The sequence below is a fragment of the Oncorhynchus mykiss genome, unplaced genomic scaffold, assembly GCF_057628025.1.
Source record: "Oncorhynchus mykiss isolate SJ-2025 unplaced genomic scaffold, ASM5762802v1 scaffold96, whole genome shotgun sequence".
In the NCBI taxonomy this organism is placed as follows: domain Eukaryota; kingdom Metazoa; phylum Chordata; class Actinopteri; order Salmoniformes; family Salmonidae; genus Oncorhynchus; species Oncorhynchus mykiss.
In genome coordinates, this window is record NW_028322095.1 from 1,698,830 (window position 1) to 1,725,000 (window position 26,171).

At 48.7% G+C, this 26,171-nt stretch overlaps 1 protein-coding gene across 2 annotated transcripts in view; it reads left to right on the top strand.

The window, feature by feature from the left end:
• Positions 1-758: 758 nt before the first annotated feature.
• The window catches only part of LOC149970078 (protein Wnt-5b), a 224,793-nt gene continuing 199,380 nt past the window's right edge, over positions 759-26,171 (top strand). For both annotated transcript variants that reach the window (XM_090228736.1, XM_090228737.1), the window contains exon 1: positions 759-1,762. The gene's annotated coding sequence lies outside the window, so the exon portion shown is untranslated. The remainder of the gene's footprint in view (positions 1,763-26,171) is intronic.

The window sequence follows — 26,171 nt, forward strand, 5'->3', positions numbered from 1 at the left end:
GAATTGGAAAACCCTCCTGGTCTTAGTGGTTTGGACTGTGTATGAAGTGCACTGCTCCACTGAGGGACCTTACAGAGATAATTGTATAGTGGAGTATAGAGATGAGGTAGTCATTCAAAAATCATCAGAAGATAAATCATGTTAAACACTATTATTATTGCACACAGAGTGAGTCCGTGCACCTTATTATGTGACTCGTTGAGCACATTTTTACTCCTGAAATTATTTTCGGGGCTTACCATAACAAAGGAGTTAAACACCTATTGAGTCAAAACATTTCAGCTTTTCATTTTTAATTCATTGGTAAACATTTGTAAAAACATAATTCCATTCTGACATTATGGGATGTTGTGTGAAGGCCGGTTACACACAATCTCACTGTAATATTTGTTAATGGATTTATAATAGAAGTAGTAGATGTTGCATTAGTCATATTTAAAAATAAAACCTGAAACTCAGTGGTTGCTATGGATTTAATACTAAAGGACATGATCAAACAAGTAAAAACTGTAGCATTAAACTATCTCTAGGTTTTATTCTACAATTAGCAGTGTTCTGATCACTCTATAGTACTATAGTAACTCTGAAACAGTTTTCAGACAAAACAGGACAAATGCGCGGGCATCTCGTAAAACCCGGCCTTGGTGATGGCTGTCAATCAACACGTGTTCTGTCTGTGTCTGTGCGCGCTCCTGTCCTGTCCCGTGGGAGTTGCTGGGGTACTTTGGGATATCCCCTTCCTGCTACTTTATTACCCCGCTCCGAAGACAGCTATGCGAGGAGGGCAGGCGCATGGGCTAAGCACTGGGCGAAACTCTCCCAACTCACTCTCTCTGAACGCGAACATCGACTAGAGGACTGTGGAAGTTGTCAGGCTAGCCGCTCGCTGCCGCTCACTTCAACTATACCGCTACCGGACGCCCCCGTGCGAGACTTCACCTCTGCCTGTCACACGGCTCCCGCCGCCGGGGACTGGAGTTTACAGGAGGCTGGGGCTGTATTAAAGGAAAGCATACTTGAAGGGGAACAATAAATATCTGGATATCCTCAGGCTCTGACGGTGTTGGTACTGAGAAACTTTCTCTTCTTGAGTGTGACTGGCGTTCGTTCGTAAGGAGGCTACTAAAAGTGGAGTCATCATACCGTAGTTCATATTTTCTTTTGTTTCACGCGCTCTGTCCGGAGCAGCGTCTGTCATCTCCCGAACTGGATTACTTCGCATGTGTTTTATTTTGCGGGAAATAGAGACGCTGCGTAATCGTTTGGAGACCGAGCAACTAATCGCGAAATAATTAGTATTGTACACCTGTTTCTTATTGCTCTGCTAGCTATGTCATCGGAGCAAACAACTGTCTCCACCGCCGTGAACAGAGGAGCTAAGAACCATATCCGAGACCGAGGAGCGAACCGAGCGGGTTCTTTTGGAACGGACCGAAAAACTTTTCTGTGGAACTTGTTGTGAAATTAGTCAACGACAAAAAGGAACTCCCGTGCCAAGTGTAATTTAACGGAGGTGGAATTTGTCTTATTTTCTCGGGAGGAAACTCATACTTGTATAATCGGTCGTTCATAAAATTGTTCTCTCAACGAAGAGACTTCGTTCTAGAACTGGAACTTTTGTTTTGGAAGTTTTGGAACTGGAACTCTGGAGAACGTTTTGGAACTGGAACTCTGGAGAAAGTTTTGGAACTGGAACTCTGGAGAACGTTTCGGAACGCCGAACGCTCAGGGGGAAACGGTCGCGCTAAACTAAACGATACAAGTAAGGACACATTATTTTATATCCGGCCACGGACTGTAATGAATGTTTGTTACTTTTCAACTAGGGAATTAATGCGCTTTTGTAATCAGTATAAACTCTCCCCATTATGCACGCTTCATTTCACTTATAGAAGTTTTCAAAATAGCCTCCCCGAGAGTCGCAGAGTTGACGTTTTGATACAGTTATTTTATTTGACACAACTTTGGGGTTAATTAAACTCCTTGCTGAATGTGGAGTTTGTGTACGTGCAGTACACCTACATCTGAAAACCCGGCTAACTGTTCTAAATGAACTCCGTGGCTGTGGTCAAAATGGAGACTATATGTGTTCAAGAAAACTGGATTTTCTGTTGGAATAGTTTTCTTTCCGACGTGTAGAAAAACTTGCGTATATATAACTATTTTTTTTCTCGTTTTAAATTATGCAATCTTCATTATTAGGCTGAAGTTTCGATGACTTTGTTCATTTTAATTTTCTTGTAGGTGAGGGTTTAGGTCATTTCCATTTTAGGTCAATGGGTCTAATTATTTAGTGGTCGAGTTTGACCTCTGACATTTTAGTTCGCTTATAGTTTTTTTTAGACAAATGAATTAATCCATGAAGTTGTTGAAATGCTTTGTAAGCGGATGTATCAACAACAGCTCATTTCAGTCGTTCAAGTTATCTGACGTGTCACTAAATTGATTTAGACCGCTAATATGGTCTGCTGTGCAGTTCACGCAGACGAGTTGGTGGTCTATTCTATTCTAATGTATTTACACTGTCATCTTCTATACTTGTTGATATTATTTTAAGGTTGTTTTAGGCCTACCAGATCAGAAAGCGTTATAGGCCAGTGTGCGACAGACACAGTAACTGCGCTACTCTCGCTGTAGTTGTTCTCACCAGTCTAACAATGTCAAAACGGGGTTAAACCAAAACACACAAACTACGATTATCAGGTATGAGGTTATAGAGTTGAGCCCCAAAATAGAATGTTGCCAATATAATTATTAGCCTTTGTGTTTTTCATTAACAATCTTATCAAAAATCTGAATGAAATCACATTAAGTTGATGAGTACAATATTTTTTTTTTTTTATCCAACTAGAGTAGGTCTATTTTCCCGTTATAGGAATTTGCAACACTGTAGTAATTATTGGGTAATTACTTATACAGCTTTTACATTTTAAATTCCAACGGAAACGGACTGTGTGCTTTTATATTTCACTCACATGAGTTCTCTGTTAAATTATATTTCACTTTTATAGCCAGAAATGATCAGAATATGAATTCATTTAATTCTGAAGTTTAATTAAATGTAATCTCCTCTGTTATCACCCCTGACTCATATCTTGATATCATCCAACAGACAATATAATTAACCATCAGATTCTAGTGAGGAAGTAGACCTGAGGCCGTCTCTATATTACCTCAGAGTAGACCTGAGGCAGTCTCTATATTACCTCAGAGTAGACCTGAGGCCATCTCTATATTACCTCAGAGTAGACCTGATGTAACGGTTTTCTTGGTGAGAAGGAGTCGGACCAAAATGCGGCGTGTCTATTGCAATCCATGTTTAATGAAGTAACACACTAAACACAAACACTATCAAAACAATAAACTTAACGAAAACCGAAACAGCCTATACTTGTGTAACCTAACACAGAACAATGACATCAGGACACTAAGGACAATCACCCACGACAAACTCAAAGAATATGGCTGCCTAAATATGGTTCCCAATCAGAGACAACGATAAACACCTGCCTCTGATTGAGAACCACTTCAGACAGCCATAGACTTAGCTAGAACACCCCACTAGCTACAATCCCCATACATACACACCACATACAAAAACCCATGCCACACCCTGGCCTGACCAAATAAATAAAGATAAACACAAAATACTTTGACCAGGGTGTGACACCTGAGGCGGTCTCTATATTACCTCAGAGTAGACCTGAGAACGTCTCTATATTACCTCAGAGTAGACCTGAGTCCGTCTCTATATTACCTCAGAGTAGACCTGAGGCAGTCTCTATATTACCTCAGAGTAGACCTGAGGCCGTCTCTATATTACCTCAGAGTAGACCTGAGGCCGTCTCTATATTACCTCAGAGTAGACCCGAGGCCGTCTCTATATTACCTCAGAGTAGACCTGAGACAGTCTCTATATTACCTCAGAGTAGACCTGAGACAGTCTCTATATTACCTCAGAGTAGACCTGAGACAGTCTCTATATTACCTCAGAGTAGACCTGAGAACGTCTCTATATTACCTCAGAGTAGACCTGAGGCAGTCTCTATATTACCTCAGAGTAGACCTGAGACAGTCTCTATATTACCTCAGAGTAGACCTGAGGCAGTCTCTATATTACCTCAGAGTAGACCTGAGGCAGTCTCTATATTACCTCAGAGTAGACCTGAGGCCGTCTCTATATTACCTCAGAGTAGACCTGAGAACGTCTCTATATTACCTCAGAGTAGACCTGAGGCAGTCTCTATATTACCTCAGAGTAGATTTTGGTCTCAGATAGCAGAGAGCTGAAAGAACCATGCTGTCATCATTTCCAACATTAGGGGAAATCCTACTAGAGTCTTTCTTCTTTAGTATTATTAACTAATGTGAACTTCCCGCAAGGAATATACTCACAAAATGGCTAAAACAACGTGCGTTAGGAAAGACACGATGTCTTTTACCAAAACGTGTCAGTGAATAACCAGACTGGTTTACACAGGTGTCTTTCAACAAGTATATATACAGAGAATAGTTAAGGACTCTGTTGGATCGTAGTTTGCCTCAGGGGACAGATGGATGAGTGTTATCGTAGTAGTGTCAGAGAGGACGACTGTGGACGTTCCCAGTGTGTTCCCAGTGTGTTCTCAGTGTGTTCTCAGTGTGTTCCCAGTGTGTTCCCAGTGTGTTCCCAGTGTGTTCCCAGTGTGTTCCCAGTGTGTTTTCAGTGTGTTTTCAGTGTGTTTTCAGTGTGTTTTCAGTGTGTTCCCAGTGTGTTCCCAGTGTGTTCCCAGTGTGTTCCCAGTGTGTTCCCAGTGTGTTCCCAGTGTGTCCCCAGTGTGTTCCCAGTGTGTTCCCAGTGTGTTCCCAGTACACACTCAGAAAACAGTTCAAATATCTTAGTTTGACTGCGGTGTCCCCTCAGGGCGGTTATAGAGAAGCCTCTTAGGAAAATGTCAATGGGGTCAGCGAGGACTCGGTGAGTTTGTAAATAGGGCCTTGGCTAGCTCCCTAAGTGCTGAGGACTTTGTGACGCGCACGCGCACACACACACACACGCACACGCACAAACACACACACACACACACACGTAATGAAGTAATATTTGTCATATATGAATATTAAACCTGTACCTCACATAAGACCCCTGATAAGACAAGGCAAGTTGTATATTAATGAAGTCTATTAAAATGTTTCTCCATGACGATGAGGGTTCAATAGAAAGGGATGAGAAGGGTTCAATAGAAAGGGATGAGAAAGGTTCAATAGAAAGGGATGAGAAAGGTTCAATAGAAAGGGATGAGAAAGAGATTTCATTACATTGTAAACAAATATATTCACACAACTGATAATGATTGGCTGCCTGCATATCCTCCATCCCGCACTGCAGTCGTATGTGTTCGTTATATATCAGGGATTCAAATGGATTTAGAACCTTCTACAGACCGGCAGGTCTACAACACTGACGGATACGGCAATACATTAGAAAAAACAAGCTGACCAGGACCGGACCGGACCAGACCGGACAGGACCGGACCAGACCAGACCGGACCGGACCAGACCGGCAGGTCTACAACACTGACGGATACGGCAATACATTAGAAAAAACAAGCTGACCAGGACCGGACCAGACCGGACCAGACTGGACCAGACCGGACCAGACCGGACCTAAAATATATGTATATATCGCTAGGGGTAACCATTTACTGAGTCATGCTGTTAGATATCACATAACACATTTTACACCACTACACACACACACACCAGAGACACACACACACATCGAGGGGTTTGAACATGTACCACCTAGGGTGGTAAGGAGGTCTGACCCTGTACTACTCTCTCATACTGTGCTCCACCTGCATACAAACACACACACTTAGACACACACACACACACACTTAGACACACACTCAAACACTGCGCTGGGGCGCTATATGAGACCCAGACCCCATTGTGGTAAGTCCCATTGTTAGGAGCAGAGAGGGGTTACAACCCTCACAGGGGATCCTGGGTTGAATTCCCCCCCCCCCCTCCCCAGCAGCCAATCAGAGCCCAGCATTTTCAAAACCTGCACCTTGAACAAGAGGCCACCCTCTTAACCTTCAGGGCCTTAGTTTACACACACAGCCCTCAGAGAGAGAGAGAGAGAGAGAGAGAGAGAGAGTGTGTGTGTGTGGCGTGTGTGCGTGTGTGGAGTGCGTGCGTGTGTGTGTGGCATGCGTGTGTGGTGTGTGGCGTGCGTGCGTGTGTGGCGTGCGTGCGTGTGTGTGTGTGTGGCGTGCGTGCGTGTGTGTGTTTGTTCACAAGTGCGTGTCTCCAGAGCAGAGATTGGCAGGTGAGAACCGTATATGTATATATCTGGTGTCGTTCTGTCCTTGTTAATGTCTGTCTCTCCTTCTCTTCTCTTTCTTTCTCCTCTCTCATTCTCTTCTCTTTCTCTTCTATCCATCTCTTCCTCTCTCCTTCACTAGTTCTCTTCTCTCCTCTTCTCCTCTCCTTCTACCCCCCCGTCCCCCCCCCCCCGTCCCATTACCAGTTAAATGGTCTAGTCTGGACTGATTCCAGGTCATGTTGGGATGACAGGTTTGATGTGACCGGACCTCTGGTATTCAGGGGGGGGGGGGGGGGGGGGGGGGGTCATTTCTGACCCGTTGGATATTGGTTATGGACTGATGTCATTGAGGCCACAGGGTGCAGTGTGGTTGCGTGGTCAGTCACGTTAGGACATTTGATTTACGCTGTCACTGTGTGTGTGTGTGTGTGTGCGTGTGTGTGTGTGTGTGTGTGTGTTCAGTAACTGTAGCAGAGGTAGCTCTGGGAAACCTCTCTCTAGCTGATTCAGTCCTGATTAAAATGTCAACAGCACACCTGGACCTGCACAGACCAGACCTGGTGCACGGAGCACAGACCGCCACACACACACTCCTACGCCGCCACACACACACACACACACACACACTCCTACGCCGCCACACACACACACACACACTCCTACGACAGTGGTTATTCTCTCTCTCTCTGATAGGAATGATATTCTATATAATGTCTCCTCTCAGCACACAGTAATGTCTCCTCTCAGCAATGTCTCCTCTCAGTAATGTCTCCTCTCAGCTCTCAGTAGTGTCTCCTCTCAGTAATGTCTCCTCTCAGTAATGTCTCCTCTCAGTAATGTCTCCTCTCAGCTCTCAGTAATGTCTCCTCTCAGTAATGTCTCCTCTCAGCACAGTAATGTCTCCTCTCAGCACACAGTAATGTCTCCTCTCAGTAATGTCTCCTCTTAGCACACAGTAATGTCTCCTCTCAGCACACAGTAATGTCTCCTCTCAGCACACAGTAATGTCTCCTCTCAGTAATGTCTCCTCTCAGCACACAGTAATGTCTCCTCTCAGTAATGTCTCCTCTCAGCTCTCAGTAATGTCTCCTCTCAGTAATGTCTCCTCTCAGCTCTCGGTAATGTCTCCTCTCGGTAATGTCTCCTCTCGGTAATGTCTCCTCTCGGTAATGTCTCCTCTCAGTAATGTCTCCTCTTAGCACACAGTAATGTCTCCTCTCAGCACACAGTAATGTCTCCTCTCAGCACACAGTAATGTCTCCTCTCAGTAATGTCTCCTCTCAGCACACAGTAATGTCTCCTCTCAGTAATGTCTCCTCTCAGTAATGTCTCCTCTCAGCTCTCAGTAATGTCTCCTCTCAGTAATGTCTCCTCTCAGCTCTCAGTAATGTCTCCTCTCAGTAATGTCTCCTCTCAGCTCTCAGTAATGTCTCCTCTCGGTAATGTCTCCTCTCGGTAATGTCTCCTCTCGGTAATGTCTCCTCTCGGTAATGTCTCCTCTCGGTAATGTCTCCTCTCGGTAATGTCTCCTCTCGGTAATGTCTCCTCTCGGTAATGTCTCCTCTCGGTAATGTCTCCTCTCGGTAATGCCTCCTCTCAGTAATGTCTCCTCTCAGCTCTCAGTAATGTCTCCTCTCAGTAATGTCTCCTCTCAGCACACAGTAATGTCTCCTCTCAGCACACAGTAATGTCTCCTCTCAGTAATGTCTCCTCTTAGCACACAGTAATGTCTCCTCTCAGCACACAGTAATGTCTCCTCTCAGCACACAGTAATGTCTCCTCTCAGTAATGTCTCCTCTCAGCACACAGTAATGTCTCCTCTCAGTAATGTCTCCTCTCAGCACACAGTAATGTCTCCTCTCAGTAATGTCTCCTCTCAGCTCTCAGTAATGTCTCCTCTCAGTAATGTCTCCTCTCAGCTCTCGGTAATGTCTCCTCTCGGTAATGTCTCCTCTCGGTAATGTCTCCTCTCGGTAATGTCTCCTCTCGGTACACAGTAATGTCTCCTCTCAGCACACAGTAATGTCTCCTCTCAGCACACAGTAATGTCTCCTCTCAGCACACAGTAATGTCTCCTCTCAGTAATGTCTCCTCTCAGCACACAGTAATGTCTCCTCTCAGTAATGTCTCCTCTCAGTAATGTCTCCTCTCAGCTCTCAGTAATGTCTCCTCTCGGTAATGTCTCCTCTCGGTAATGTCTCCTCTCGGTAATGTCTCCTCTCGGTAATGTCTCCTCTCAGCTCTCAGTAATGTCTCCTCTCAGTAATGTCTCCTCTCAGCTCTCAGTAATGTCTCCTCTCGGTAATGTCTCCTCTCGGTAATGTCTCCTCTCGGTAATGTCTCCTCTCGGTAATGTCTCCTCTCGGTAATGTCTCCTCTCGGTAATGTCTCCTCTCGGTAATGTCTCCTCTCAGTAATGTCTCCTCTCAGTAATGTCTCCTCTCAGCTCTCAGTAATGTCTCCTCTCAGCTCTCAGTAATGTCTCCTCTCAGCACACAGTAATGTCTCCTCTCAGCACACAGTAATGTCTCATCTCAGCTGTCAGTAATGTCTCCTCTCAGTAATGTCTCCTCTCAGTAATGTCTCCTCTCAGCACACAGTAATGTCTCCTCTCAGTAATGTCTCCTCTCAGTAATGTCTCCTCTCAGCACACAGTAATGTCTCCTCTCAGTAATGTCTCCTCTCAGTAATGTCTCCTCTCAGTAATGTCTCCTGTCAGCACACAGTAATGTCTCCTCTCAGTAATGTCTCCTCTCAGTAATGTCTCCTGTCAGCACACAGTAATGTCTTCTCTCAGTTCGACATCGGCTAGGCGCCCGCCGAACTGAAGCATCCTGACGCCTTAATTCTCACCTGCTCTAATTACCTCACAAAAATGTCTACTCTGAGCTTTCTCTCTAACTAACAACACTGTCTACTGTGAGCTCTCTCTAACTGACAACACTGTCTACTGTGAGCTCTCTCTAACTGACAACACTGTCTACTGTGAGCTTTCTCTCTTTAACTAACAACACTGTCTACTGTGAGCTTTCTCTCTTTAACTAACAACACTGTCTACTGTGAGCTTTCTCTAACTGACAACACTGTGATAGATGTGTGATGGTTCTTATTAAAAGGTTGTGTGATGGTAGGGGCCCAGACACCACACAAAGCACCTGAACGAACCCTAATGAACAGCACTAGCCCTCAGTCACACCTGTCACTCCAATTAAGGGAAGTCCCTCTCCCGTCTCTCTCCTTCAGTGGTGTAAAGTACTGTCTCTCTCCTTCAGTGGTGTAAAGTACTGTCTCTCTCCTTCAGTGGTGTAAAGTACTGTCTCTCTCCTTCAGTGGTGTAAAGTACCGTCTCTCTCCTTCAGTGGTGTAAAGTACCGTCTCTCTCCTTCAGTGGTGTAAAGTACTGTCTCTCTCCTTCAGTGGTGTAAAGTACTGTCTCTCTCCTTCAGTGGTGTAAAGTACTGTCTCTCTCCTTCAGTGGTGTAAAGTACCGTCTCTCTCCTTCAGTGGTGTAAAGTACCGTCTCTCTCCTTCAGTGGTGTGAAGTACCGTCTCTCTCCTTCAGTGGTGTGAAGTACCGTCTCTCTCCTTCAGTGGTGTAAAGTACCGTCTCTCTCCTTCAGTGGTGTAAAGTACCGTCTCTCTCCTTCAGTGGTGTAAAGTACCGTCTCTCTCCTTCAGTGGTGTAAAGTACCGTCTCTCTCCTTCAGTGGTGTAAAGTACCGTCTCTCTCCTTCAGTGGTGTAAAGTACCGTCTCTCTCCTTCAGTGGTGTAAAGTACCGTCTCTCTCCTTCAGTGGTGTAAAGTACCGTCTCTCTCCTTCAGTGGTGTAAAGTACCGTCTCTCTCCTTCAGTGGTGTAAAGTACCGTCTCTCTCCTTCAGTGGTGTAAAGTACCGTCTCTCTCCTTCAGTGGTGTAAAGTACCGTCTCTCTCCTTCAGTGGTGTAAAGTACCGTCTCTCTCTCCTTCAGTGGTAAGTACTGTCTCTCTCCTTCAGTGGTGTAAAGTACCGTCTCTCTCTCCTTCAGTGGTGTAAAGTACTGTCTCTCTCCTTCAGTGGTGTAAAGTACCGTCTCTCTCCTTCAGTGGTGTAAAGTACCGTCTCTCTCCTTCAGTGGTGTAAAGTACCGTCTCTCTCCTTCAGTGGTGTAAAGTACTGTCTCTCTCCTTCAGTGGTGTAAAGTACTGTCTCTCTCCTTCAGTGGTGTAAAGTACTGTCTCTCTCCTTCAGTGGTGTAAAGTACCGTCTCTCTCCTTCAGTGGTGTAAAGTACCGTCTCTCTCCTTCAGTGGTGTAAAGTACCGTCTCTCTCCTTCAGTGGTGTAAAGTACCGTCTCTCTCCTTCAGTGGTGTAAAGTACCGTCTCTCTCCTTCAGTGGTGTAAAGTACCGTCTCTCTCCTTCAGTGGTGTAAAGTACCGTCTCTCTCCTTCAGTGGTGTAAAGTACTGTCTCTCTCCTTCAGTGGTGTAAAGTACTGTCTCTCTCCTTCAGTGGTGTAAAGTACCGTCTCTCTCCTTCAGTGGTGTAAAGTACTGTCTCTCTCCTTCAGTGGTGTAAAGTACTGTCTCTCTCCTTCAGTGGTGTAAAGTACCGTCTCTCTCCTTCAGTGGTGTAAAGTACCGTCTCTCTCCTTCAGTGGTGTAAAGTACCGTCTCTCTCTCCTTCAGTGGTAAGTACTGTCTCTCTCCTTCAGTGGTGTAAAGTACCGTCTCTCTCTCCTTCAGTGGTGTAAAGTACTGTCTCTCTCCTTCAGTGGTGTAAAGTACCATCTCTCTCCTTCAGTGGTGTAAAGTACCGTCTCTCTCCTTCAGTGGTGTAAAGTACCGTCTCTCTCCTTCAGTGGTGTAAAGTACTGTCTCTCTCCTTCAGTGGTGTAAAGTACTGTCTCTCTCCTTCAGTGGTGTAAAGTACTGTCTCTCTCCTTCAGTGGTGTAAAGTACCGTCTCTCTCCTTCAGTGGTGTAAAGTACCGTCTCTCTCCTTCAGTGGTGTAAAGTACCGTCTCTCTCCTTCAGTGGTGTAAAGTACCGTCTCTCTCCTTCAGTGGTGTAAAGTACCGTCTCTCTCCTTCAGTGGTGTAAAGTACCGTCTCTCTCCTTCAGTGGTGTAAAGTACCGTCTCTCTCCTTCAGTGGTGTAAAGTACCGTCTCTCTCCTTCAGTGGTGTAAAGTACCGTCTCTCTCCTTCAGTGGTGTAAAGTACCGTCTCTCCTTCAGTGGTGTAAAGTACCGTCTCTCTCCTTCAGTGGTGTAAAGTACCGTCTCTCTCCTTTAGTGGTGTAAAGTACCGTCTCTCTCCTTCAGTGGTGTAAAGTACCGTCTCTCTCCTTCAGTGGTGTAAAGTACCGTCTCTCTCCTTCAGTGGTGTAAAGTACCGTCTCTCTCCTTCAGTGGTGTAAAGTACCGTCTCTCTCCTTCAGTGGTGTAAAGTACCGTCTCTCTCCTTCAGTGGTGTAAAGTACCGTCTCTCTCCTTCAGTGGTGTAAAGTACCGTCTCTCCTTCAGTGGTGTAAAGTACCGTCTCTCTCCTTCAGTGGTGTAAAGTACCGTCTCTCTCCTTTAGTGGTGTAAAGTACCGTCTCTCTCCTTCAGTGGTGTAAAGTACCGTCTCTCTCCTTCAGTGGTGTAAAGTACCGTCTCTCTCCTTCAGTGGTGTAAAGTACCGTCTCTCTCCTTCAGTGGTGTAAAGTACCGTCTCTCTCCTTCAGTGGTGTAAAGTACCGTCTCTCTCCTTCAGTGGTGTAAAGTACCGTCTCTCTCCTTCAGTGGTGTAAAGTACCGTCTCTCTCTCCTTCAGTGGTAAGTACTGTCTCTCTCCTTCAGTGGTGTAAAGTACCGTCTCTCTCTCCTTCAGTGGTGTAAAGTACTGTCTCTCTCCTTCAGTGGTGTAAAGTACCGTCTCTCTCCTTCAGTGGTGTAAAGTACCGTCTCTCTCCTTCAGTGGTGTAAAGTACCGTCTCTCTCCTTCAGTGGTGTAAAGTACTGTCTCTCTCCTTCAGTGGTGTAAAGTACTGTCTCTCTCCTTCAGTGGTGTAAAGTACCGTCTCTCTCCTTCAGTGGTGTAAAGTACCGTCTCTCTCCTTCAGTGGTGTAAAGTACCGTCTCTCTCCTTCAGTGGTGTAAAGTACCGTCTCTCTCCTTCAGTGGTGTAAAGTACCGTCTCTCTCCTTCAGTGGTGTAAAGTACCGTCTCTCTCCTTCAGTGGTGTAAAGTACCGTCTCTCTCCTTCAGTGGTGTAAAGTACCGTCTCTCTCCTTCAGTGGTGTAAAGTACCGTCTCTCTCCTTCAGTGGTGTAAAGTACCGTCTCTCTCCTTCAGTGGTGTAAAGTACCGTCTCTCTCCTTCAGTGGTGTAAAGTACCGTCTCTCTCCTTCAGTGGTGTAAAGTACCGTCTCTCTCCTTCAGTGGTGTAAAGTACCGTCTCTCTCTCTCCTTCAGTGGTGTAAAGTACCGTCTCTCTCTCTCCTTCAGTGGTGTAAAGTACCGTCTCTCTCTCTCCTTCAGTGGTGTAAAGTACCGTCTCTCTCTCCTTCAGTGGTGTAAAGTACTTAAGTACAAATACTTTAAAGTACTACTTTAGTAGTTTATTTTTTGGTATCTCTACTTTACTGTACTATCTTGACAACTTTTACTTTTACTTCACTACATTCCTAAAGAAAATAATGTACTTTCTACGCCATACATTTTCCCTGACACCTAAAATACTAGGAAAATTGTGAAATTCACGTACTTATCAAGAGAACATCCCTGGTCATCCCTTCTGCCTCTGATCTGGTGGACTCACTAAACACACATGCTTCTTTTGTAAATGATGTCCGAGTGTTGGAGTGTGCCTCTGTCTATCTGTAAAAATATATATATATACAATAAAAATGCTTTGCCTCATTAAAGGATTATGAAATTATTTATACTTTTACTTATGATAATAAGTATATTTTAGCAAATACATTTACTTTTGATACTTATTTAAAATCAAATACTATTAGACTTTTGCTCAAGTAGTATTTTATTGGGGGACTTTTCCCCTGAGTCATTTTCTATTAAGGTATCGTTACTTTTACACAAGTATGACAATTGAGTACTTTCCCCACCACTTCTCTCCTTTCACTTTAAAGTGCTGATGATGCCCCCCCTCTGTCCCCCTGTACCCCCCTCTGTCCGCCCCAGACCACACAGCCTCCCAGACACTCTCCTCTGAGAGGGGCTACACCCCTGTACCCCCCTCTGTCCCCCCTAGACCCCCTCGTACCCCCCTCTGTCTCCCTCGTACCCCCCTCTGTCCCTCTCGTACCTTGTCCCCCTCGTACCCCCCCCCCATCCCCCTCGTACCACCCTCTGTCCCCCTCGTACCCCCCTCTGTCTCCTCTGACAGTTTGTGGACCTCTGGGACTTTGTTGTCGTGCAGCTTCTGCTTGTAGCCCACTATGGTGCTCGCACTGTGACCAATTGTGTGTGTGTGTGTGTGTGTGTGTGTGTGTGTGTGTGTGTGTGTTCACACCCCCACTCCCAGCCCTATATCTGTCAACCCCCCCACTAGGGAGCAGACTGGTTCAGGTGGTTCTGGAATGTTCCATAGGTGTTCCGCAGGTTCCGAAGGTAAACATCAATCAGTCAATCAATCAGCTTCTATTTGTGTAGTAGAGTTTTGAACAGAGGCAGATCTGTGGTGGGACACTGGACAGAACCTCTTAGAAGCAGAACTGAACGGAAGCTTCTGGCAGGAGAGGACCACTCCACCCTGATCTGTTTTGACTACATTACAGGGAGAAACCTGGGGAGCACTGTGCAGGCTTTTGTTACCACCCAGCGCTAACACACCTGATTCTACTGTAATAATGCTTGAATATTTGAATCAATTGTCTTAAGTCCTGCAACCTCTTCCTCATACACCAGAGGAAGACAGTCCAGTAGTTTCTACATTTATGCTGAGTGTGTGTGTGTGTGTGTGTGTGAGGGGGGGGGGGGGGGTTGGAGACTGACAGTAAACACAGCTGTATTGGTCTGCTCCAGCCAGACAGCTGTTAATGAGACAGGGAGGAAAGAGACGTGTGAACTCAGCCACAGATCTGAAGATTCCCCCCTACATCTCCTCTACAGCCTCCCAACAAGCCCGATTCAACCCACACACTGAAGACCACCGCAGCTCAGTAGCTGATCTAGAGAGGGAATACATCCGTGACTCAAGAGAGGCTCAACATTATGCATTTCTGATTGGTTTGAGTTGTTTATGTCTCTTCTGTTGGGAGGGATGAGATGGAGGGATGAGAGACAGGGAGGGATGAGAGACAGGGAGGGATGAGAGGCAGGGAGGGATGGAGGGATGGAGGGATGAGAGACAGGGAGGGATGAGAGGCAGGGAGGGATGTAGGGAGAGAGGCAGGGAGGGATGTAGGGAGAGAGGCAGGGAGGGATGTAGGGAGAGAGGCAGGGAGGGATGGAGGGAGAGAGGCAGGGAGGAATGGAGGGAGAGGCAGGGAGGGATGGAGGGAGAGAGGGATGGAGGGAGAGAGGCAGGGAGGGATGTAGGGGGAGAAACGGGGATGGATGAAGGGAGAAAGACAGGGAGGGATGGAGGGAGAGAGACAGGGAGGGATGGAGGGAGAGAGACAGGGAGGGATGGAGGGAGAGAGACAGGGAGGGATGGAGGGAGAGGGACAGGGAGGGATGGAGGCAGGGAGGGATGAAGGGAGAGAGACAGGGAGGGATGGAGGGAGAGGGGCAGGGAGGGAGAGAGGCAGGGAGGGATGGAGGGATGAAGGGAGAGAGACAGGGAGGGATGGACAGAGAGAGGCAGGGAGTGATGGAGGGAGAGGGGCAGGGAGGGATGGACGGAGAGAGGCAGGGAGTGATGGAGGGAGAGGGGCAGGGAAGGATGGAGGGAGACGAGGGATGGAGGGAGAGGGGCAGGGAGAGAGGCGGAGAGGGGCAGGGAGGGATGGAGGCAGGGAGGGATGAAGGGAGAGAGACAGGGAGGGATGGAGGGAGAGAGGCAGGGAGGCAGGGAGGGATGGAGGGAGAGAAGCAGGGAGGGATGAAGGGAGAGAGACAGGGAGGGATGGAGGGAGAGGGGCAGGGAGGGATGGACAGAGAGAGGCAGGGAGTGATGGAGGGAGAGGGGCAGGGAGGGATGGACGGAGAGAGGCAGGGAAGGATGGAGGGAGACGAGGGATGGAGGGAGAGAGGCAGGGAGGGATGGAGGGAGAGAGGCAGGGAGGGATGGAGGGAGAGAAGCAGGGAGGGATGAAGGGAGAGAGGCAGGGAGGGATGGAGGGATGGAGGGAGAGGGGCAGGGAGGGATGGACAGAGAGAGGGAGGGAGAGGGGCAGGGAGGGATGGACGGAGAGGGGCAGGGAGTGATAGAGGGAGAGGGGCAGGGAAGGATGGAGGGATGAAGGGAGAGAGACATGGAGGGATGGAGGGAGAGGGGTAGGGAGGGATGGATGGAGGGAGAGATGAAGGGAGAGAGGCAGGGAGGGATGGAGGGAGGAAGGGATGGAGGGAGAGAGACAGGAAGGGATGGAGGGAGAGGGGCAGGGAGGGATGGACAGAGAGAGGCAGGGAATGATGGAGGGAAAGGGGCAGGGAAGGATGGAGGGAGATGAGGGATGGAGGGGGAGGGATGAAGGGATGGAGGGAGGAAGGGATGGAGGAAGGGGTGGAGGGAGAGAAGCAGGGAGGGATGGAGGGAGGGATGAGGGAGAGATGCAGGGAGAGAGGCAGGGAAGGATGGGGGGGAGAGGAGGGATGGAGGGAGAGGGGCAGGGAGGGATGGAGGGAGAGGGGCAGGGAGGGATGGAGGGAGAGATGCAGGGAGGGATGAAGGGAGAGAGGCAGGGAGGGATGAAGGGAGAGAGGCAGGGAGGGATAAAGGGAGAGATGAAGGGAGAGAGGCAGGGAGGGATGGAGGGAGGAAGGGATGGAGGGAGAGAGACAGGAAGGGATGGAGGGAGAGGGGCAGGGAGGGATGGACAGAGAGAGGCAGGGAAGGATGGAGGGAGATGAGGGATGAAGGGATGGAGGGAGGAAGGGATGGAGGAAGGGATGGAGGGAGAGAAGCAGGGAGGGATGGAGGGAGGGATGAGGGAGAGATGCAGGGAGAGAGGCAGGGAAGGATGGGGGGGAGAGGAGGGATGGAGGGAGAGGGGCAGGGAGGGATGGAGGGAGAGATGCAGGGAGGGATGAAGGGAGAGAGGCAGGGAGGGATGAAGGGAGAGAGGCAGGGAGGGATGAGAGAGAGGGGCAGGGAGGGATGAGGGAGAGAGGCAGGGAGGGATGAGGGAGAGAGACAAGGAGGGATGAAGGGAGAGAGACAGGGAGGGATGGAGGGAGAGTGACAGGGAGGGCTGGAGAGAGAGAGAGAGGCAGGGAGGGATGGAGGGAGAGAGGCAGGGAGGGATGAAGGGAGAGAGACAGGGAGGGATGGAGGGAGAGAGACAGGGAGGGATGAAGGGAGAAAGACAGGGAGTGATGAAGGGAGAGAGACAGGGAAGGATGAAGGGAGAGAGACAGGGAGGGATGGAGGGAGAGAGACAGGGAGGGATGAAGGGAGAGAGACAGGGAGGGATGAATGGAGAGAGAGAGGCGGGGAGGGATGGAGGGAGAGAGGCAGGGAGGGATGAACGGAGAGAGACAGGGAGGGATGAAGGGAGAGGGACAGGGAGGGATGGAGGGAGAGAGGGATGGAGGGAGAGAGGCAGGGAGGGATGTAGGGGGAGAAACAGGGATGGATGAAGGGAGAAAGACAGGGAGGGATGGAGGGAGAGAGACAGGGAGGGATGGAGGGAGAGAGACAGGGAGGGATGGACAGAGAGAGGCAGGGAGTGATGGAGGGAGAGGGGCAGGGAGGGATGGACGGAGAGAGGCAGGGAGTGATGGAGGGAGAGGGGCAGGGAAGGATGGAGGGAGACGAGGGATGGAGGGAGAGGGGCAGGGAGAGGGGCAGGGAGAGAGGCAGGGAGGGATGGAGGGAGAGAGGCAGGGAGGGATGGAGGGAGAGAGGCAGGGAGGCAGGGAGGGATGGAGGGAGAGAAGCAGGGAGGGATGAGGGGAGAGAGACAGGGAGGGGTGGAGGGAGAGGGGCAGGGAGGGATGGACAGAGAGAGGCAGGGAGGGATGGACGGAGAGAGGCAGGGAAGGATGGAGGGAGACGAGGGATGGAGGGAGAGGGGCAGGGAGAGAGGCAGGGAGGGATGGAGGGAGAGAAGCAGGGAGGGATGAAGGGAGAGAGACATGGAGGGAGAGGGGCAGGGAGGGATGAAGGGAGAGAGGCAGGGAGGGATGGAGGGAGGAAGGGATGGAGGGAGAGGGGCAGGGAGGGATGGACAGAGAGAGGGAGGGAGAGGGGCAGGGAGGGATGGACGGAGAGGGGCAGGGAGTGATAGAGGGAGAGGGGCAGGGAAGGATGGAGGGATGAAGGGAGAGAGACAGGGAGGGATGGAGGGAGAGGGGCAGGGAGGGATGGAGGGAGAGATGAAGGGAGAGAGGCAGGGAGGGATGGAGGGAGGAAGGGATGGAGGGAGAGAGACAGGAAGGGATGGAGGGAGAGGGGCAGGGAGGGATGGACAGAGAGAGGCAGGGAATGATGGAGGGAAAGGGGCAGGGAAGGATGGAGGGAGATGAGGGATGGAGGGGGAGGGATGAAGGGATGGAGGGAGGAAGGGATGGAGGAAGGGATGGAGGGAGAGAAGCAGGGAGGGATGGAGGGAGGGATGAGGGAGAGATGCAGGGAGAGAGGCAGGGAAGGATGGGGGGGAGAGGAGGGATGGAGGGAGAGGGGCAGGGAGGGATGGAGGGAGAGATGCAGGGAGGGATGAAGGGAGAGAGGCAGGGAGGGATGAAGGGAGAGAGGCAGGGAGGGATGAGAGAGAGGGGCAGGGAGGGATGAGGGAGAGAGGCAGGGAGGGATGAGGGAGAGAGACAAGGAGGGATGAAGGGAGAGAGACAGGGAGGGATGAAGGGAGAGAGACAGGGAGGGATGAAGGGAGAGTGACAGGGAGGGATGGAGAGAGAGTGACAGGGAGGGAGGGCTGGAGAGAGAGAGAGAGGCAAGGAGGGATGGAGGGAGAGAGGCAGGGAGGGATGAAGGGAGAGAGACAGGGAGGGATGGAGGGAGAGAGACAGGGAGGGATGAAGGGAGAAAGACAGGGAGTGATGAAGGGAGAGAGACAGGGAAGGATGAAGGGAGAGAGACAGGGAGGGATGGAGGGAGAGAGACAGGGAGGGATGGAGGGAGAGAGACAGGGAGGGATGAAGGGAGAGAGACAGGGAGGGATGAAGGGAGAGAGAGAGGCGGGGAGGGATGGAGGGAGAGAGGCAGGGAGGGATGAACGGAGAGAGACAGGGAGGGATGAAGGGAGAGGGACAGGGAGGGATGGAGGGAGAGAGAGAGGCAGGGAGGGATGGAGGGAGAGAGACATGGAGGGATGGAGGGAGAGAGACAGGGAGGGATGAAGGGAGCGAGGCAGGGAGGGATGGAGGGAGAGGAGGGATGCGTTGTGGACCCCAGCCCAGCTTGGCAGCTGTGTTAATGTGGAGAGTTTAGAGCCAAAGAAGAGATATGTCAGTCTGTTTCTCTTCCCCTCTCTAACATTGGCAGAAAGTAGTGTGTGTGTCTGCCTATCTCTAGTGATTCCTCATTATGGGTGAGTGGTCTCTGATGTCACCTCTCTCTCTCCCTATCGTTCTATCCTCTCTCTCTCTCTTTCTCTGTCGTTCTATCATCTCTCTCTCTCTTTCTCTATCGTTCTATCATCTCTCTCTCTCTCTCTCTATCATTCTATCCTCTCTCTCTGTCTCTCTCTCCATCTGTCTCTCTCTCTCTCTATCATTCTATCCAATTCAATTATTGGGCTTTATTGGCATGGGAAACATGTGTTAACATTGCCAAAGCAAGTGAGGTAGATAATATCCTCTCTCTCTCTCTCTCTCTCTCTCTCTATCGTTCTATCCTCTCTCTCTCTCTCTCTCTCTCTGTCTCTCTCTCTCCATCTGTCTCTCTCTCTCTCTATCGTTCTATCCTCTCTCTCTTTCTCTATCGTTCTGTCCTCTGTCTCTGTCTCTCTCTCTCTCTATCATTCTATCCTCTCTCTCTGTCTCTGTTTCTCTCAATTCAATTCAATTCAAGGGCTTTATTGGCATGGGAAACATGTGTTACCATTGCCAAAGCAAGTGAGGTAGATAATATATAAAGTGAATATATCAAGTGAAATAAACAATAAAAATTAACAGTAAACATTACAGCAGACATTTGACTTTGGATTCTAGCAGGGTGAGGCCGGGTGCTGCAGACTTTTCTAGTGCCCGCGCCAATTCGTTGATATATATGTTGAAGAGGGTAGGGCTTAAGCTGCATCCCTGTCTCACAACACGACCCTGTGTGAAGAAATGTGTGTTTTTTGCCAATTTTAACCGCACACTTGTTGTTTGTGTACATGGATTTTATAATGTCGTATGTTTTACCCCCAACACCACTTTCCATCAGTTTGTATAGCAGACCCTCATGCCAAATTGAGTCAAAGGCTTTTTTGAAATCAACAAAGCATGAGAAGACTTTGCCTTTGTTTTGGTTTGTTTGGTTGTCAGTTAGGGTGTGCAGGGTGAATACATAGTCTGTTGTACGGTAATTTGGTAAAAAGCCAACTTGACATTTGCTCCGTACATTGTTTTCATTGAGGAAATGTACAAGTCTGCTGTTAATAATAATGCAGAGGATTTTCCCAAGGTTACTGTTGACACATATTCCACGGTAGTTATTGGGGTCAAATTTGTCTCCACTGTTGTGGATTGGGGTGATCAGTCCTTGGTTCCAAATATTGGGGAAGATGCCAGAGCTAAGTATGATGTTAAAGAGTTTTAGTATAGCCAATTGGAATTTGTTGTCTGTATATTTGATCATTTCATTGAGGGTACCATCAACACCACAGGCCTTTTTGGGTTGGAGGGTTTTCATTTTGGAGGGTTTTCATTTTCATTTTTTCCCAGAAGTGGTTAGAGTCTATGGATTCTTCAATTACATTGAGCTGATTTCTGATTTCTATCTCTCTCTCTCTCTCTCTCTCTCTCTCTCTCTCTCTCTCTCTCTCTCTCTCTCTCTCTCTCTCTCTCTCTCGTTCTATCCTCTCTCTCTCTGTGTCTCTCTCTCTCTCTCTCTCTCTCTGTCTCTCTCTCTCCATCTGTCTCTCTCTCTCTCCATCTGTCTCTGTCGCTCTCTCTCTCCATCTGTCTCTGTCTCTCTCTCTCTCCATCTGTCTCTGTCTCTCTCTCTGTCTCTCTCTCTCCATCTGTCTCTCTCCATCTGTCTCTCTCTCTCTCTCTGTCTCTCTCTCTCCATCTGTCTGTCTCTCTCTCCATCTGTCTCTGTCTCTCTCTCTGTCAGCTAGAGGCCCTGATATACTCAGTCATGAGGAATATGACGGTACTGGACTAGTGGACACACTCTTTGATAGTGTTCCTTCATACACTGTGAAGTGTTGTGTATGGATCTCTAGCCGATGTGGGTTGAATGTGGGTCAGATGTGTGTTTGACAGGATGTCAGCGGCCTGGGAAGGATGGCGGGTAAGGCTGAGACACACACATATGTACGTGTGTGTGTGTGTGTGTTTATGTCTGTGTGTTTGTGTGTGTGTGTATGTTTTTATGTGTGTCTCTATATATATGTGTGTGTGTGTGTGTGTGTGTCTGACCCCATGGCCCAGACCCTTACTGCAGGGCCTTAATTGGTGTCGTTAATGTCTCAGCGAGCTGCACAGAGCTAGAGGAGGTAATTGGCCAGGCCTCCACTTGAGCAAACAGGAGTTCAATGGTCTCATCTAACACCCTGATGGGACCAGGGAGCAGGGGAGGAGGGGTGTTATGGAGAGGGGAGTGTGTTGAAGAGGGGTGGAATGGGACGGAGAAGGGGAAGAGAGGGAGTGTTGTGGGTGTAAAGTGTTGGGGGTGTTGGGGGTGTAAAGTGATGGGGGTGTAAAGTGATGGGGAGGGGGGGTGTTATGGAGAGTGGAGTGTGTTGAAGAGGGGTGGAATGGGATGGAGAAGGGGAAGTGATGGGGTGTTGGGGGTGTAAAGTGATGGGGTGTTGGGGGTGTAAAGTGATGGGGGTGTTGGGGGTGTACAGTGATGGGGGTGTAAAGTGATGGGGTGTTGGGGGTGTAAAGTGATGGGGGTGTAAAGTGATGGGGGTGTAAAGTGATGGGGTGTTGGGGGTGTAAAGTGGTGGGGGTGTAAAGTGTTGGGGTGTTGGGGGTGTAAAGTGATGGGGGTGTAAAGTGATGGGGGTGTAAAGTGATGGGGTGTTGGGGGTGTAAAGTGATGGGGTGTTGGGGGTGTCAAGTGATGGGGGTGTTGGGGGTGTAAAGTGATGGGGGTGTTGGGGGTGTACAGTGATGGGGGTGTAAAGTGATGGGGTGTTGGGGGTGTAAAGTGATGGGGGTGTAAAGTGATGGGGGTGTAAAGTGATGGGGTGTTGGGGGTGTAAAGTGGTGGGGGTGTAAAGTGATGGGGGTGTAAAGTGTTGGGGTGTTGGGGGTGTAAAGTGATGGGGGTGTAAAGTGATGGGGGTGTAAAGTGATGGGGGTGTAAAGTGATGGGGGTGTAAAGTGATGGGGTGTTGGGGGTGTAAAGTGATGGGGGTGTTGGGGGTGTAAAGTGATGGGGGTGTAAAATGATGGGGGTGTAAAGTGATGGGGGTGTAAAGTGATGGGGTGTTGGGGGTGTAAAGTGATGGGGTGTTGGGGGTGTAAAGTGATGTGGGTGTTGGGGGTGTAAAATGATGGTCACGGGCTGACTCTCCTCCCTCTCTTTCTCACTGGCTGGTTCTCATTTTCTGCGTCCCTAACATTGACTCTCCTCCCTCTCTCCCCCTCCCCCTGGTCAGTGTGATTTGAATCCGTAGGGGTGAGGGGCTCAGGCCCAAAGCTGTCGCATGGAGCACATTTCATGGCTAATTACCTCCACTTTGTGATGTCGTTTACAGAAACATGCCCTCCCCGATAACCCTATGACACTCTGAGAAACGTGTGTGTGTGTGTGTATGCTCTGTGAACACTATCTAACAGGACAAGGGGAGGCAAGGTGGGGGGTGTTTGACATTTTGTCTCTGTCACTATCTCCTTCACTCTCTCTGTCACCCTCTCTGTCACTCTCTCTGTCACGATCTCCTCCACTCTCTCTGGCACGATCTCCTCCACTCTTTCTGTCACAATCTCCTCCACTATCTCTGTCACTATCTCCTCCACTCTCTCTGTAACTCGCTTTGTCACCCTCTCTGTCACAATCTCATTCACTATCTCTGTCACTATCTCCTCGACTATCTCTGTCACTATCTCCTTCTGGAGTGGCCCAGTCAGAGTCCTGACCTTCTGGAGTGACCCAGTCAGAGTCATGACCTTCTGGAGTGGCCCAGTCAGAGTCCTGACCTTCTGGAGTGGCCCAGTCAGAGTCCTGACCTTCTGGAGTGACCCAGTCAGAGTCCTGACCTTCTGGAGTGGCCCAGTCAGAGTCCTGACCTTCTGGAGTGGCCCAGTCAGAGTCCTGACCTTCTGGAGTGGCCCAGTCAGAGTCCTGACCTTCTGGAGTGGCCCAGTCAGAGTCCTGACCTTCTGGAGTGGCCCAGTCAGAGTCCTGACCTTCTGGAGTGACCCAGTCAGAGTCCTGACCTTCTGGAGTGGCCCAGTCAGAGTCCTGACCTCAACCTGATTGAGATGCTGTGGCATGACCTCGAGAGAGCAGTTCACACCAGACATCACAACAATATTACTGAACTGAAACAGTTTTGTAAAGAGGAATGGTCCAAAATTCCTCCTGACCGTTGTGCAGGTCTGATCCACAACTACAGAAAACATTTGGTTGAGGTTATTGCTGCCAAAGGAGGGTCAACCAGTTATTAAATCCAAGGGTTCACATATTTTTCCCACCCTGCACTGTGACTGTTTACACGGTGTGTTCAATAAAGACATGAAAACGTATAATTGTTTGTGTGTTATTAGTTTAATCAGACTGTGTTTGTCTGTTGTTGTGACCTAGATGAAGATCAGATCAAATGTTTGACCAATTCACACAGAAATCCAGGTCCAAAGGGTTCACCTTATTATCTTGCCACTGTATGTTTCCATTTACAAAGCAAGTGAAATAAACAATCAGAAATGAACAGTAAAGATTATACTCACAAAAATGTTAAAAGAACAGAGATGTTATGTTGAAAAGATGGAATCCAGGCTGGCCATTAAAGGGGATTAGCAGCACATAGAGTTGGGCTGAGAGGCAAACTGATTAAAGATGTCTGTCTACAGACGGTGAAATACTGCCAGACTGTTAGCATGGAGTGAAGACAGACAGATAGAGACAGAAAGTGTACAAATACTTTAAACAGACAGCGTGCAAATCTGCAATCCACAAGCTGACAGCCGCAGAGTCTCTTATATCTTCCCTGTACTAAGACAGACACTCCCTCCACTGTGTCCTATATGGACTGTAAAACACTGAAACACCACATCACACTGTTAGCATATACCACCACCACACTGTTAGCATATACCACCATCACACTGTTAGCATATACCACCACCACACTGTTAGCATATACCACCACCACACTGTTAGCATATACCACCACCACACTGTTAGCATATACCACCACCACACTGTTAGCATATACCACCACCACACTGTTAGCATATACCACCATCACACTGTTAGCATATACCACCACCACACTGTTAGCATATACCACCACCACACTGTTAGCATATACCACCACCACACTGTTAGCATATACCACCACCACACTTTTAGCATATACCACCATCACACTGTTAGCATATACCACCACCACACTGTTAGCATATACCACCATCACACTGTTAGCATATAGCACACCACACTGTTAGCATATACCACCATCACACTGTTAGCATATACCACCATCACACTGTTAGCATATACCACCACCACACTGTTAGCATATACCACCACCACACTGTTAGCATATACCACCACCACACTGTTAGCATATACCACCACCACACTGTTAGCATATACCACCACCACACTGTTAGCATATACCACCACCACACTGTTAGCATATACCACCACACTGTTAGCATATACCACCACCACACTGTTAGCATATACCACCACCACACTGTTAGCATATACCACCACCACACTGTTAGCATATACCACCACCACACTGTTAGCATATACCACCACCACACTGTTAGCATATACCACCATCACACTGTTAGCATATACCACCACCACACTGTTAGCATATACCACCACCACACTGTTAGCATATACCACCATCACACTGTTAGCATATACCACCACCACACTGTTAGCATATACCACCACCACACTGTTAGCATATACCACCACCACACTGTTAGCATATACCACCACCACACTGTTAGCATAGACACTGGAGCAGACAGAGAGATATACCATCACACTGTGATTATGGGGTGATTATGGGGGTGATATGGGGTGATTATGGGTGTGATTATGGGGGTGAGTGTGGGATGATTATGGGGTGATTATGGGGGTGATATGGGTGATTATGGGGGTGATATGGGAGTGATTATGGTGGTGATATGGGGTGATATGGGGGTGATATGTGGTGATTATGGGGGTGAATATGGGGTGATTATGGGGGTGATATGGGGGTGATATGGGGTTATGGGAGTGATTATGGTGGTGATATGGGGTGATTATGGGTGTGATTATGGGGGTGAGTGTGGGGTGATTGAGGGTGATATGGGGTGATATGGGTGATTATGGGGGTGATATGGGAGTGATTATGGGGGTGATATGAGGTGATTATGGGGGTGATATGGGGTATTATGGGGGTGAATATGGGGTGATTATGGGGTGATATGAGGGTGATTATGGTGTGATTATGGGGGTGAATATGGGGTGATTATGGGGGTGAATATGGGGTGATTATGGGGGTGATATGGGGGTGATTATGGTGGTGATTATGGGGGTGATTATGGTGTGATTATGGGGGTGAAATGGGGTGATATGGGGTGATATGGGGGTGATATGGGGTGATATGGGGGTGATATGGGGTGATATGGGGTGATTATGGGGGTGATATGGGGGTGATTATGGGTGTGATTATGGGGGTGAATATGGGGTGATTATGGGGGTGAATATGGGGTGATTATGGGGGTGATATGGGGGTGATTATGGTGGTGATTATGGGGGTGATTATGGTGTGATTATGGGGGTGATATGGGGGATATGGGGTGATTATGGGGGTGATATGGGGTATGTATGGGGTGATATGGGGTGATTATGGGGGTGATTATGGGGGTGATATGGGGGTGATTATGGTTGGTGATTAGGGGTGATATGGGTGATTATGGGGGTGGATTATGGGGGTGATATGGGGGTGATTATGGGGGTGATTATGGGGGTGATTATGGGGGTGGATATGGGGGTGATTATGGTGGTGGGGTGATAGGTGGTGATTATGGGGGTGATTATGGTGGTGATATGGGGTGATTATGGTAGGTGATGATGGGGGTGATTATGGTGGTGATATGGGGTGATTATGGTGGTGATTATGGGGTGATTATGGGGGTGATTATGGGGGTGATATGGGGTGATTATGGGGGTGATTATGGTGGTGATATGGGGGTGATTATGGGGGTGATTATGGTGGTGATATGGGGTGATTATGGTGTATTATGGGGGTGATTATGGGGGTGATATGGGGTGATTATGGGGGTGATTATGGGGGTGATATGGGGTGATTATGGGGGTGATTATGGTGGTGATATGGGGGTGATTATGGGGGTGATTATGGTGGTGATATGGGGTGATTATGGTGGTGATTATGGTGGTGATATGGGGGTGAT